Below are 15,934 nucleotides of genomic sequence, written 5' to 3'. Positions count from 1 at the left end.
AGTAGCAACCTTGGATTGCTGTGTGAGGGTATGTTTTTAGGATTGTGTTTATCATTGCTTTTTCAAAGTCAATGATAATTTTTTGGGGGAAGTAATTATTTGTGTGTTCTTTTATTTTATTTAGTAGCTCCTTATAGGTTGTTTGCTGTTTGTTGGGTAAGAGAGTATATATGAAAGGAATATTGCAGTTTTGATAGTGTCCATGGATGGTGAACAATTGGTAGAAAGGTTTTGGGCATACTGAAAATGTACCATCCATCATCCATGTTTCACATTGTTGTAATTTCAACATATTGTCTGCTGTAGCAAACATTATTATTCTTTTTTCTGGACATGCATTATCGTATAGGATGAAAGGTTCGTTACTGTGAGTTATTTTTAGTTCTGGAGGAATTTGGACTTCCTGCAGGTTTTTGGGGTAGGGGGAGTAGCTGTAGTAAATCTTTTTTGTCTAGCTTTTCTCCTTTTTAGTGAATCGATCGAAGGTAGTTGGCTTGAAGAATGTTGCGGGAGTGTTTTTAAGTGTTCTTCAAGGATAGTTGTAGTAGGGAGGTCTGTGCTAGTACTAGCTTCTTTTAGTGAGTCTAGCATTTGTCTAATTTCTATTTCTGTCACGTTAGGAGGGTGGTTATGTTCAGTAGTATTGGTTACAGTTGTTTCCTGAGTTATAGCGCGGCCATAACATTTGTTGCTATAATATGTGCTGCATTTCCAAAACACTTTCAATTCATGTTGTTTTTCTTGAGTATATGTATAGCCCATATAACATAAAAGCATTTTGCCCTTTTGTGAGATAATACATTTTGCTCCTTCTGTCATTTTTCTTTCTTCTTTCTATAGTAAATAAATGGTACATGGAGATTTTTAGTATTGTTTCTAACTTAATTAATTGCAATTATCACATTTTCTCTGTAAATGTACCTGTTTCTTTGTTCTTTGTAGGGCTGTGCTGTCTGTTTGGATGGTTTGCTTTTCTTTATTTTCTTGATTGTTCTTTTGGGAAAAGAAAATGTGATTTATTGTATTTGTTCAGGTTTGTATTATTGGATGGTTTCCCATAAGGAAGTTTTCTAGCTTGTTTTAGAGTTAAAGTTGTCTCAGTTTTTTTAGTTTATATACTTACTTTTGTGTAATAGTTGATATAGTTGTTTTAGGTGGCCTTTTTTTCGGTAACTTTGATGTATCTGTAAGGAATAGAAAATGGAAAGAAAAGATATAAGTTATTGATGTTTAAATTTATATTTTTAGTTTTCAGTTCTAAGTTGAGTAGGTATTATAAAGTGGTGGTACTTACTTTTGTTTGGTGTAGTCTTTTTTTTAATCTAGCAGGTTTCTCTTTTGCTGGAAATGTAGCAGAGTTTCCTCTCCTTCAGGTTTTGTGGCGCAAAGTGTTATTTAGTTTCTTGTTTGCTTATTTTTTATAGTTTTCCTGTAATGTGTTGGTTGTTTTTATTGGCTGGCTTAATTGTTTGGTGTTTTGTATTGGTTGTTCGCGACTTTTTGAATTTTTTGGGCAGTATTGTTGTTTTAATGGAGGATTTCAAGTACGTTTATATTGTTTCGTGGAGCATTTTTATGTTAAATTTTATATAAAAATCTTATTTGTATTGTGAGTTATATCATGTTTTATGTATATATATGATGTGAATGTATTATGTTTTCGAAATGTCAAAATATTAAATTTATTTGATGTTTATGCAGTAAGTTAATATAGTATGTATTTTTTATATATGTATATTGTTTTATGTTTATAGTTATCATCATGTTTTCGTTAATTATTGTTTTTTATGAGGTTTACAGAAGTCGATATGATGTATTTCTATATTTTAGTGGTCGATATTTTTGTATTCGATATTTAGTCTTAGGTCTTTTTTATTTGTTGAGAGTCGATATTTAGGGGTCCATTAGGATGACGGGCGGACTTTGTCCGCCCGCCATCCTGTCGTAGTAGGGGACCGCCCGCCCTAAGGGTGGGGGTCCCGTGGGCAGCATTAGGATGCGCCCGCCACAGTGGCAGGCGCATCCTGCATTCATTCCATTGTGGCGGGCGGTGCATTCAGCACCGCCCCCACAATGGCAGGAAGGCATGCTGTGTACTTCCATGCACAGCATGGCAGGCACCGCGCGGTGCCTGCCATGCTGTGCATGGAACTGCTGGGGGGTACCATAGGTACCCCCCATGTGCACCCCCCACCTCCCCGAGTCCTTGGAAAAGCAGCTGGAAACGGACATCCTAATATGGATGGCGGTGTCTGATAGACACCGCCACCATATGGTCCCATTACCGTCCCGGCCGCACTGCGACCGGGGCGGAAAAGCGGCGGACGGTGTTTTCGTCCGCCGCGGTCCCCCCCGCCATCCTAATATGGTGGGGGGGAATTAGAATGCGGATGTTGGGCGGATTGCCCCCGCCAGGCTGGCGTTGGCCACCGTCAGCCTGGCGGGGGCAATCCGCCCGACATCCTAATGGGCCCCTTAGTCTTTCTAATTTTTTTTCTTTCGATAATGTTGTAGTCGATATTTTTTTGTTGCGATATTGTGGAGTCGATATTTGTGTAGTTTATTGTTAAAGTATTGTGAGTCGATATTTTTGTAGTCGATAATTTTACTTCGTTATTTTAGGTAATCGATATTCGGTCTGTCGATATTGTTTCAGTGATTCCCTTCCTCGCTGCGATCGGATGGTGAGTCCGTGCCCCCGAGTACCGCTGCCTGGTCGCCTGCCTTGAGGGCAGCATCGAGTCCTGCGACCCGGAGCAAAGCCCACCAGGTTGCCTGCTGCCCATCGTTGCATGACGGGGTGTGTCTTGCGGCCCTGAAGCGAGGCCTTTTCATCCTGGCCTGATTGATTCCTGGTTCCCGGGGCACTGGTACAAGGCCCTCTTCACCCCGGCCTGTTTCATCTTTCATTGGGGGTGGCCTCTTCCCCACAGCCGGAGAATGGCCATCCTGCACCTCAACCAACCGCCTGCCCCGAGGGTGGCCCTGGGTCACGCAATGCCGGCAGCTGCTGTGTTTCCTGCCGCCCTGACCGAGGCCCATCATTCACTCCACTAGGGGCGGCCTGTGCTCCTACAGCCGGAGTGAGGCCGTCCTTCGCCCAACACTGGTCATACGCCTTGGTGCGGCCCTAATTTCCTTCGGACCCAGAGCGAGACTGTGGTTTATCTGCTGGGTCTTCTGCCCCGGTGCCTGCTGCGTGGAGGACCAGCATCAAGACCAGTCGGGTCTCCCCTGCTGCATTCGGATGGTGAGTCCCCGCCTATCTCGACCTTGCCGTTCCGCCGTCTTAAGTTGGCCCCATTTTCCTGCAGCTCGGAGTGACTATTTCACCCGTTGCCTTCCGCCGCAGCTGGGGTATGTCATGCGGCCCCGGTGTGAAGACTTTTCACCCCAGACAGCTTGACTGCCTCTGGGGGCAGCCTCACTCCGCGAGGCCATCTTGCACTCCAAACCACCGCCTGCCAACGAGGGTCCTGCGGTAATTGCAAACACAACAGTGATAGACAGAATGTGGATCAATGTCACACATTCACCCCAGTCCAAAGATCTGGGCCCAAATCCATCGTTTTTCCACTCCACACCACCCTGGGTTAGACAATGGCGATATGCAAATCAGCGCTGACCCTGTGCCCCATGGGAACAGTCCAGTCCGAACTACAAAAGCCATGTCCTTCCCAGAACGGAAACAAGCATCCGAGGACCGGCCCGGTTTCGAGGTAGCACCTCTCATCAGCCCGGCTAGCTTGATTCCAGTGGTGTGGAGTGCCTGGGACTCACGTCTGAGCATCCCCAGTACACTTAAAGCGGTAATTGCAAACACAACAAGGATGGACAGAATGTGGATCAATGTCACACATTCACCCCAGTCCAAAGATCTGGGCCCAAATCCATCGTTTTTCCACTCCACACCACCCTGGGTTAGACAATGGCGATATGCAAATCAGCGCTGACCCTGTGCCCCATGGGAACAGTCCAGTCCGAACTACAAAAGCCATGTCCTTCCCAGAACGGAAACAAGCATCCGAGGACCGGCCCGGTTTCGAGGTAACACCTCTCATCAGCCCGGCTAGCTTGATTCCAGTGGTGTGGAGTGCCTGGGACTCACGTCTGAGCATCCCCAGTACACTTAGAGCGGTAATTGCAAACACAACAGTGATGGACAGAATGTGGATCAATGTCACACATTCACCCCAGTCCAAAGATCTGGGCCCAAATCCATCGTTTTTCCACTCCACACCACCCTGGGTTAGACAATGGCGATATGCAAATCAGCGCTGACCCTGTGCCCCATGGGAACAGTCCAGTCCGAACTACAAAAGCCATGTCCTTCCCAGAACGGAAACAAGCATCCGAGGACCGGCCCGGTTTCGAGGTAACACCTCTCATCAGCCCGGCTAGCTTGATTCCAGTGGTGTGGAGTGCCTGGGACTCACGTCTGAGCATCCCCAGTACACTTAGAGCGGTAATTGCAAACACAACAGTGATGGACAGAATGTGGATCAATGTCACACATTCACCCCAGTCCAAAGATCTGGGCCCAAATCCATCGTTTTTCCACTCCACACCACCCTGGGTTAGACAATGGCGATATGCAAATCAGCGCTGACCCTGTGCCCCATGGGAACAGTCCAGTCCGAACTACAAAAGCCATGTCCTTCCCAGAACGGAAACAAGCATCCGAGGACCGGCCCGGTTTCGAGGTAACACCTCTCATCAGCCCGGATAGCTTGATTCCAGTGGTGTGGAGTGCCTGGGACTCACGTCTGAGCATCCCCAGTACACTTAGAGCGGTAATTGCAAACACAACAGTGATGGACAGAATGTGGATCAATGTCACACATTCACCCCAGTCCAAAGATCAGGGCCCAAATCCATCGTTTTTCCACTCCACACCACCCTGGGTTAGACAATGGCGATATGCAAATCAGCGCTGACCCTGTGCCCCATGGGAACAGTCCAGTCCGAACTACAAAAGCCATGTCCTTCCCAGAACGGAAACAAGCATCCGAGGACCGGACCGGTTTCGAGGTAACACCTCTCATCAGCCCGGCTAGCTTGATTCCAGTGGTGTGGAGTGCCTGGGACTCACGTCTGAGCATCCCCAGCACACTTAGAGCGGTAATTGCAAACACAACAGTGATGGACAGAATGTGGATCAATGTCACACATTCACCCCAGTCCAAAGATCTGGGCCCAAATCCATCGTTTTTCCACTCCACACCACCCTGGGTTAGACAATGACGATATGCAAATCAGCGCTGACCCTGTGCCCCATGGGAACAGTCCAGTCCGAACTACAAAAGCCATGTCCTTCCCAGAACGGAAACAAGCATCCGAGGACCGGACCGGTTTCGAGGTAACACCTCTCATCAGCCCGGCTAGCTTGATTCCAGTGGTGTGGAGTGCCTGGGACTCACGTCTGAGCATCCCCAGCACACTTAGAGCGGTAATTGCAAACACAACAGTGATGGACAGAATGTGGATCAATGTCACACATTCACCCCAGTCCAAAGATCTGGGCCCAAATCCATCGTTTTTCCACTCCACACCACCCTGGGTTAGACAATGATGATATGCAAATCAGCGCTGACCCTGTGCCCCATGGGAACAGTCCAGTCCGAACTACAAAAGCCATGTCCTTCCCAGAACGGAAACAAGCATCCGAGGACCGGCCCGGTTTCGAGGTAACACCTCTCATCAGCCCGGCTAGCTTGATTCCAGTGGTGTGGAGTGCCTGGGACTCACGTCTGAGCATCCCCAGTACACTTAGAGTGGTAATTGCAAACACAACAGTGATGGACAGAATGTGGATCAATGTCACACATTCACCCCAGTCCAAAGATCTGGGCCCAAATCCATCGTTTTTCCACTCCACACCACCCTGGGTTAGACAATGGCGATATGCAAATCAGCGCTGACCCTGTGCCCCATGGGAACAGTCCAGTCCGAACTACAAAAGCCATGTCCTTCCCAGAACGGAAACAAGCATCCGAGGACCGGACCGGTTTCGAGGTAACACCTCTCATCAGCCCGGCTAGCTTGATTCCACTGGGGTGAATGTATGACATTGTTCTACATTCTGTCCATCAACTGTGTTTTTTGTAATTTTCACCCCGAGTGGGCTGGGTATGCTCAGACGTGAGTCCCAGGCTCTCCACACCACTGGAGTCAAGCTATCCAGGCTGAATGAAGGCTGATAGCCAGAAACCGGTCCTTGGATGCTTGATTCCGGTCTGGGAAAGACAGGGCTTGGCAGTTCGGACTGGACTTTTCCCATGAGGCAAAGGGTCAGAGCTGATTTGCATATAGCCAGTGTCTAACCCAGGGTGGTGTGGAGTGAAAAAAACTATGGATTTAGGCCCAGATCTTTGTACTGGGGTGAATGTATGACATTGTTCTACATTCTGTCCATCAACTGTGTTTTTTGTAACGAGGGTCCTGCGGCAGCTCCCCAGCTGGCTTAATGCTAATCGATCCCGTAAAGCAAATAGGCTACATATTATTGTGCACTAGCTGAGAAGTATCTATAAACTCTAATGGAAACAGAAAACTACTCACAGGCATGTCACATACTTTGACTGGCGTATGCTTGTTGAAGCAAAAAATACAAACAGCGTGTACCATTTGAGGTGCCCAAAGAAATCTGCTAAGCTACAGGATAATTGAACCAATTCTACAGCTGGGAATGAAAATCAAGGGTATGAAGGGATTCTATTAACAAAGCTCTTTGGGATACTATGTTTTGTGATTTTAAAAAGTACCAATATTTCCATACATGTGGGTCTATCTCTTTTGTTTTGGGGAGCCGCCTTCCTGCCCTGCCTGCACTCTGAATGTGTTCTCTCTGCAACTCCTATTCTCCCTTGCCTTGGCTCCTTGCCGACCCCACCGTGGTTGTTTACCTACTGGATGACAAAGGCCCATCACTGACTGACTTCTACCCCTCCTCAGGATCTACCAGCACCATGAACGGGTCTCGACCACGCTACCTGGACTCAGGATGTAATGTAGGCTCTCCCTCTTCCTGACTCCCTGCAACCCAGCGGTCATCCCTGACTGTGTCCCGGTACAGCAATCTCTCCGCATTAATGCTTGAACCATTCCTGCAGCCTACCAAAGTTTGCCCTCCTGGTTCTTACCGATCCCCTTTTCTCTCCAGTATGGCAGGCTCTAGCCTGAATGCAACAGGGGGCAACTCTTACTCCATCGTATACCCTCCTAACCTCTCCAGGACCGCTGCTAAAACCTTCAAACATTTCCTCCTGAGAAGAGACCCTGATCTCCGACCTGTACTTTAATGCAGACAAGGGCACAATCATCAATAACCTTATTTTCTACTCAAGAAAAACAGCACTATCCCATGCAGCCAAATCAAACCTACTTATCGTACAGGAACATTCTGTACGGTGCCAAACTCACAATCATGCCAACAGTGTCGCTGGGACCACTGCCTGCTCTCAAAAAGTGTTTTTGCACCCATTCACAAAGGAGAAGGGGTCCCTTTGGGGACCCCTTCCCATTTGCAAATGGTTTAGCACCCTCTTGAAGGGGGTGGTAAAGTGCAAGTTTTTTGGCGAATGCAATTGCTGACGCAAAACATCCTTACATACGGTTCAGAGTCGTTATTAGGAAGGGACGCCCTCGGAAAGCCCCTTACTAATAGTGATTTTCTAACCCTATTTTGTGATTCACTATTTAATTAGCGACTCTCAAAATAGGGTTAGTGCATGGGCCACAGGTTTTTTGAATGCACAAACGGTTCTAAAACCCATTTGCGCATGCAGAAATCCGTCATATGTCTGGCCCCACATGCACAAAAAACGGAGTTCCTTCTAATCTCCCCTCCTAAAAGTAACACTGACATCTGGGAATGGACCAAGTCGATCACAGTACTAAACTGCACACCAACCATAGTGGAATCTGCCAAATCTCTTGGAATAATCCTTGACAGCAACCTGAATATGCAAGACAATATCAACCCGATGGCTAAAACTGCCAGATTTCACCTGAGCTACCTGAGGAAACTAAAACCTTTCCTGGACACCTCGTACCTAAAAATGGCAGTCCAGGCATTAGTTATCTCCAGAATCGTATACAGATGTGGGTCCCTTGCTCACTGTGCCACTGGATTCAAGCTAGCCTGGCTGAAGAAGGGTGATATACCCTGAAAGCGGTCCCAGGATGCTTGTTTCCAGTCCAGGGAGGACCTGGCCTGGCAGTTCGGTCTGGACTGTTCCTATGGGGCACAGGGTCAAGACTGATTTGCATATGGCTGGGTCCAAACTGGGGTGGCAAAAGAACGATGAATTGTACCATATCTTTTGACTGGGGGAGAATGTTTGCATTGCCAGCATTCCATCAATCATTTGTTTGCTGTAACATTTTTCACCCTAAGTGGGATGGGTATGCCCAGACCTGGGTCCCTTGCTCACTGTACCACTGGATTCAAGCTAGCCTGGCTGAAGAAGGGTGACATAACCTGAAACTGGTCCCAGGATCCTCGTTTTCGGTCCAGGGAGGACCTGGCCTGGCAGTTCGGTCTGGACTGTTCCCATGGGGCACAGGGTCAAGACTGATTTGCATATGGCTGGGTCCAAACTGGGGTGGCGTAGTGGGCAAAAGAATGATGGATTTAACCCAGATATTTTGACTGGGGGAGAATGTTTGCATTGTCAGCATTCGGTGCATCATTTGTTTGCTGTAACACTTTTCGCTATAAGTGGAATGGGTATGCCCAGATGTTGGTCTTTTGCTCACTGTGCCACTGGATTCATGCTAGCCTGGCTGAAGAAGGGTGACATACCCTGAAACCGGTCCAAGGATGCTTGTTTTCGGTACAGGGACGTTCTATATCTGAGCTCTGGGTTGTGATGCTCTATATCTGAGCTCTGGATTGTGATGTTCTATATCTGAGATCAGGGTTGTGACGCTCTATATCTGAGCTCTGGATTGTGACACTCTATAGCTGAGCTCTGGATTGTGACGCTCTATATCTGGCTCTGGGTTGAGACGCTCTATATCTGAGCTCCGGATTTTTATGCTCCATATCTGAGGTCTTCGTTGTGACGCTCTATATCTGAGCTCTGGATTGTGACGCTCTATATCGGGGCTCTGGGTTGTTATACTCCATGTCGGAGCTCTGGGTTGTGATGCTCTATATCTGGGCTCTGGGTTGTGACGCTCTATATCTGAGCTCTCGGTTGTGATGCTCTATATTTGATCTCTGGATTGTGATGCTCTATATCAGAGATCTGGATTGTGATGCTCTATAACTGGGCTTTGGATTGTGATGCTCTATATCTGAGCTTTGGATTATGATGCTCTGTATCTGAGCTCTGGATAGTGATGTTGTGTGTGAGAGGCTGACTTAGTATATGGTGCTCAGTTATGTAAGTGTAGCACCCTGCACTAATCTAGACAACCCTTATTGGGATTTTAGTGGTCTTAATAAAACCTTAGAAAGCTCTCTAAGTGGTAGCTGTGGAAAGCCGCCTTTAGTCTTAGTCCAGAAGTAGTGTAAAACTCGTTGGTTTACCAGTACTCAATCTCATGGTATAGGTTAAGTGAAAAAGAATCACACAGTGTAGTTATAAAAAGATGTATTTTATTACAAACACTCAATAACACATTGTAATATCTCCTACCCGGAGATATAACCAAAATACACACAATACTTAGGAAATAGAGCACACAAGTAGCACTAATACACAGTGGTTTCCAGGGGGACACCAAACCTTATGCTAAAATTGTGGAATGCGAACCACGACTCAAGTCAAGAACTCACCCAGAAGATGTAGAAGAGCCGGGGACCCGAGGAACCACCCAAGGTGAGTATTTAGGAACCCCCACAGAGTTTGTGTGCAGAGTGAGAACACAATCGCATGCTCAATGTTAGTCAAAAGGTAAGCCGTGGTTTCAATTTTAAAGAAGGAGGACTCTTCTCAGTGGACCCTGAAGAAACTCTGTGGTAGATGGAAGGTTGGAGAGTCACCCCGCCCGTGGATACCCCAGGAACCAGGATACCTACACCAGGGAAGCTGGGTGCATATGTGTCAAGTGACATCAGAAACCGACGTAGACCACAATGGAGGACTTCAGGAAAGATGCGAGAGGAGAGGAAGATGAAGGAGTCCGGTGGGACCCATGGGTGGATTCAAGATTAGAGGTACCTGCAAGCAGAGGGGACAGAGTCTATGCCACTCAGGAGTGACCATGAGGCACGTAAGACAAATGCCCACCAATGACGGTGAATGCAGGAGAGCTGTGTGGTCCAGGCGACGGGGTGGAAGACCAGGAGCTGTTCATGAGCTGTCCCAAATTAGATGTCGAGAGCCAAGGGATCAGTGTCCGGCAGGGGCACCAACAAGCCTTGGCAGCAGCCAACAAGGTAGTTGACAAGAAAGGTGCCGTGTTGGGACCAGCAAGGTACAATTGACTCACCACAAGCAGGTAAGTCGGATCAGGCTCTGAGCGAGCCCCGAGCAAGCAGGGGAGCCCACTGAAGCCAAAGAAGACCCTCAAGAGGACCCACAGGATGAAGGCAAAGGAGTCGCAAAAAAACCTTGAGCAGCTCACCAATGAAGCAGGCCCACAGTGCAGAGGAAGAAGTGAGGGCAAAGATCTAGGCTGCAGGAGTTGCTTGAGATTGGAGCTTCTTGGAGCCTGAGGATCTCTGGTGGAGTCAACAACCCTTGGCAACGAATTGTAATGCTCTATTTCTGAGCTCCGGATTTTGATGCTCTATATCTGGGCTCTGGATTGTGATGCTCTAAATGTGAGCTCTGGATTGAGATGCTCTATATCAGGGCTCTGGGTGGTTACACTCGATAATTGGGTTCTAAGTTGTCTTCTCAACTGCTGGGCCCTGGGTTGCTTGCTCTACCTCTGGGCTCTGGGTTGTTATGCATCTGTTTCCTGGCTCTCAGTTGTAAAACCTGGCTCTGGATTTTCAAGCTCTGGGCTCTAAGATATCATCATCCATAACTAATTTCTAGTCAATCATGCTCTGTATTGTGTCTCTGGGGTTGTCATGCTCTATATCTGAGCTCTATGTTGTCATGCTGTATATCTGGGCTCCTGTTTGCCTAGTTCTATGTCTGGGTTCTGGGGTTGTCATGCTTTATATCTGAGCTCTAGTTTGTCAAGCTGTATATCTGGGCTCTGGGTTATCTTGGTTTATATCTGGGCCTCCGAGTTGTCCTGAGGTATATCTGGGTTCCAGTTTGTCAAGATATATATCTGGGCTCCAGGTTGTCATGCTGTATATCTGGGCTCCAGGTTGTCATGCTGTATACCTGGGCTTTAGAGTTGTCTTAGTTTATATCTGGGCTTCCAAGTTATCATGCTGTATATCTTGGCTCGGGGTTGTCAAGCTGTATATCTGTATTCCAGGTTGTCATGCTGTATATTTAGAATCAAGGTTGTCATGCTGTATATCTTGGCACTGGGTTAATGTTAATGTTAATGTTAAGAATGTTTTGTAAAGCGCACGTACACCGGGTGGTTTCATGGCGCTGTCGGAAGACCATCGACCGTTACCTAGTAGAGCTTCAGATGTAGGCTTGCTCAAACAGCCAGATTTTAAGGGATTTTCGGAATTTCAGGAGATCAGAGCAGGCTCGGATCTCCAATGGCAGGGAGTTCCAAATCCTGGGGGCGAGAACAGCGAATCTGCAGCCTCCAAGGCGCTTCCACCTGAAAGTGGGGGTGTGGAGGAGTGAGAGGTGGGCTGAATGTAGATTACGGGGGGGATGTGCTTACATATCAAATTGTTGATAAATTCCGGGCTTTTGCCGTGCAGGGATTTAAAAATCAGACAACCGTCTTTTGGAGATGCAGCGAGGGGGAATAGGGAGCCAGTGTAGCTGCTTCAATAGGGGGAGGGTGATTGCCATCTGGGTTGTCGTAGTATCAGTCTGGCCGCATGATTCTGGACCAGTTGGAGCCGCTTTTGCAGGTAGAAAGGCATTCTCAGATAGATGGCATTGGCGTAATCCAGGTGAGATAGAACTGTAGCTATCACAACTTGGATGAGGGCTACCTGTGTGAGGAGGCGGCGAATCTTCCTGATTTTTCATAGATGGAAGAAGCATTTGGAGACTATAAGACCCACTTGTGTTTTAAGTGAGAGATCACCATTAAGCGCTACACCAAGTATTTTTGCCGAAGAGGAAGGGGAAGGCAGACAACCCATTTCTGGGGGCCAGTAGTGCGGGCCCCAGAACTTGTGACTGTCTCCTGTAAGTACGAGCTCAGTTTTTCCAGGATTCAACTTTAGGTGGTTTTGGTCCATCCATGATTGAATGAACCTCATTGTGACCTGGAAGTCGATGATTGAACTGTCAGTGTTATCAACCATGAAGACCAGTTGGACGTCGTCTGCATAGTTGTAGACGGTCACCTTCCTATCTCTGAGGGCTTTAATCAGAGGGAGGATGTAAAGGTTAAACAAGTGAGGGGACAGGGAGGAACCCTGAAGGACACCGCAAGTGATTCTCTGTTAAGGGGCCAGCATATTGTTGAGACGAACAGCCTGCGACCTGTCCTTCAGAAAGGAATTTAGCTGGCGGCTGTGCCCTGGATCCCACCTTGTCCGACACGGTCAACTAGGATAGTGTGTTCGACCATGTCAAAAGCGGCAGAGAGGTCCAAGAGTATCAGAGCCTGAGGGGAGCCACAGTCTGCGCCCTCACGGAGAGTGTCCAGTACAGCTAAAATAACTGTTTCTGTTGAGTGGGCAGGATGAAAACCCGCCTGATGTGGCTCAAGATAGTGAGACTCTTCCAAAAAGTTAGAGAGGCATCTAGTAACGTGTGCCTCTAAAACTTTGGCTAAAAAGGGTAGCAGGGAAATAGGGCGGTAATTAGACAAACAGGCGGGATCGGCTCCGGGATTTTTCAGTATAGGCACCACTGTGGCTTCTTTGAAGGCAGTGGGGACGTGGCCAGAAGAGAGTCGTTGAGGAGGGTAAGAGCCGGATCTGGGAGGGCAGAGAGGCAGGTTTTTAGTATATGAGGAGGGCAACAGTCGGTGGGGGCTCCTGACTTGACTTTAACTAGAAGCTCCAGAAAGGTTTCCGAGCTTATTATTGTTGTTGAGTTTGTTTTTGTAAGTGGAGTAGGGAATAGTAGTGGGGTGTTTAGGGGTGCTATCTTTGATGGTCGAGATTTTGTCAATAAAGTAACTATTGAGTGAGTCGCACAAAGCTTGCGTGGCGATAACCTTGGGAAGGACTCTGGCTGGGTTGGACAGTTCGTTCATAATGGAGAAGATCTCCTTGGAGCTGTTATTCGAGTTAAGAATGCGCGCAGAAAAGTGGGTGGATTTGGCCTGAAGAATGGACTTCATGTATTTCTTCTGTGCTGTTATAAATGGGTGCTTCAGCTCTGGGAAGTAGTTACACCGCCACTGCCATGCTAGTTGGCGGACGGTCAGTTTGTGGGATTTGAGTTTGGAAGTGAACCATCTCTGGTCATCTGATCGGCGGGCGAGTTTAACTTTTTTAAGAGGGGCATGCATATTACTAGCAGTGAGCAGCCAGCTAGAGAGGTTAGCTTCAGTTACATTGACATCTGGGTGAGATGGAGGGGCAGTTCAAGTCAGCGTGTCAAGGAATTCCTTTCTGTCTAAGGCGTTCCATTTCCTAGCTAGTCCGCTAGTGCCCGTCAGGGTTTACCTGGTGGAGGTGAGGGCTAACCTAAATTTAATTAAATAATGGTCGGACCATTTGCAAGGGGACGTAGTGGGGGTCGTTATTATCAGATTGTTGGACCATATCTGATCCATGTCTTGGTTTATAAATGGGCCTCAGAGTTGTCATGCTGTATATAACGGCTCCGGGTTGTCAAGCTGTATAGCTTGGCTCCAGGTTGTCAAGCTGTAAATCTGGGCTCTGGGTTGTCAAACTGTATATCTGGGATCTAGGTTGCTTTGCTGTATAGCTGGGCTCCGGGTTGTCAAGCTGTATATCTTGGCTCGGAGGTGTCAAGCTGTATATCTGGGCTCCTGCTTGTCAAGTAGTATATCTGGGATCCGGGCTGTCATGCTGTCTATCTGGGCTCTGGGTTGCCTTGCTTTATATCTGGGCCTCTGGGTTGCCAAGCTGTATAACTTGGCATTAGGTTGTTATTCTGTATATCTGCGCTCCGGGTTGTCAAGCTGTATATCTGGGCTTCAGGTTGTCATTCTTTATATCTGGGATCTGGGTTGTCGAACTGTATATCTGGGATCTAGGTTGTTTTTCTGTATAGCTGGGCTCCGGGTGGTCAAGCTGTATGTCTTTGCTCGGGGTTGTCAAACTGTATAATCTGGGCTACTGCTTGTCAAGCAGTATATCTGGGCTCTGGGGCTGCCATGCTGTCTATCTGGGCTCTGGGTTGTCTTGCTTTTATCTGGGCCTCTGGGTTGTCAAGCTGTATATCTTGGCATTAGGTTGTCAAGCTATATATCTGGGCTTCGGGTTGTCAAGCTGTATATCTGGGCTTCAGGTTGTCATTCTTTATATCTGGGCTCTGGGTTGTCATACTGTATATCTAGTCACTATGGGGCATATTACGAAGGGTGGCGATAATTCTATCGCTCTATTAGCAAGCTGTCGCTAACTGATGTTAACGACAGCTTTTAGGCGATAGCGAGCGGTTTGGGGCCCGCTTTGCATGTCAGCGATATTTATCGCTAATGACATGCAAAGTTCGTGTAACCAACCTGTTAGCGACTGAAAGCAGTCACTAATGTTGCTATCGCCTATTAACAAGGCAGGCGTAGCGATGGAAAAATTCCCGCTATCGCCAAAAACCAACGCCTGCTCAGACCAGTTCTTAGCCATGTTATCCAATGGGAGGTGGATAACATGGCTAAGAGCATTTCGTCACTAATGCGTGGATATCGCTGTATTCTCAGCGATATTCACGCATTTCGCCTGATTTTTATCGCTTTTGAGATAAACCTTGCTAATAGCAAGTTATCTCAGCGATAAAAAACGGTGATGCGCGGCGATAAAAATATTGCAGCTAACCCTACTTAGCGATAAATATCGCTATTTGTTGATAATATGCCCCTATGTTTTTAAGCTGTATATCTGGGCGCCTGCTTGTCAAGCTGTATATCTGTGCTCTGGGGTTTTCATGCTCTATGTCTGGGCTCCAGGTTGTCATGCTCTACATTTGGGCTCCGGGTTGTTAAGCTGTATATCTGATAGAGACATCTAGCCACAGATTCTTTGCCTTTGAACTCCCAGGCACCAGGTTGGATCCAGTAGATTTTTCTTAGCGTACCCCTGCACACGGGTAGGTGGTGTCAATTGACTCCAGGTGACATCATCGGCATTGTGTTTGTCATCGTCGAGACGTCCGCGTTGTCAATATAACCGCTACTACAGCGTGCTGACGTCAGTTCTTTTCTTTCCGCGTCACCCAGTACCAATCCGTTGAAGAGAGCTTCCACTTGTTAATTTTTGACAGACTTTTTTCGACCTTTTGTGGACTTATTTTGGTGTGTAAGATATGTCAAGTAAAAAGACTTCAGGGTTCAAGCAGTATGGCTCCTGTCACTGAGCTATGTCATTCACGGACCCCTACTTAGTGTGTCTCTGGTTTCTGGAGCACAACCATGACTCGAAGTCGTGCTCTGACTGTGGGGCCACGGCGCCGAAGGCTTTGAGGGAGAGGTCCCTAAAGCTGGTCGTGGCCCAGCATCCGGCACGCGGAGGTCGCCTCATCAGTCTCGATCCCGGTCCAGGACTCCATCGAGAGAAAGGTCCGAGCACCGTTCCGGTAAATCAAAGTCCTCTTCTTCGAAGTTGTTGAAATCATGTAAGATGGACCACAAAAAGCACAAGAAGCCGAAGTGTGCTTTGACCTCACCCCGCTCGTCTCAGGGCATGGCAGGGGAACCTCACCGTTCAAGGCCATGCTCCACGAAGCGGGTGCCTGGG

This window comes from Lissotriton helveticus, chromosome 6, assembly GCF_964261635.1.
Source record: "Lissotriton helveticus chromosome 6, aLisHel1.1, whole genome shotgun sequence".
Lineage (NCBI taxonomy): Eukaryota > Metazoa > Chordata > Amphibia > Caudata > Salamandridae > Lissotriton > Lissotriton helveticus.
The sequence above is the reverse complement of the archived record's forward strand: the minus strand, read 5'-3'. Positions refer to the sequence as shown.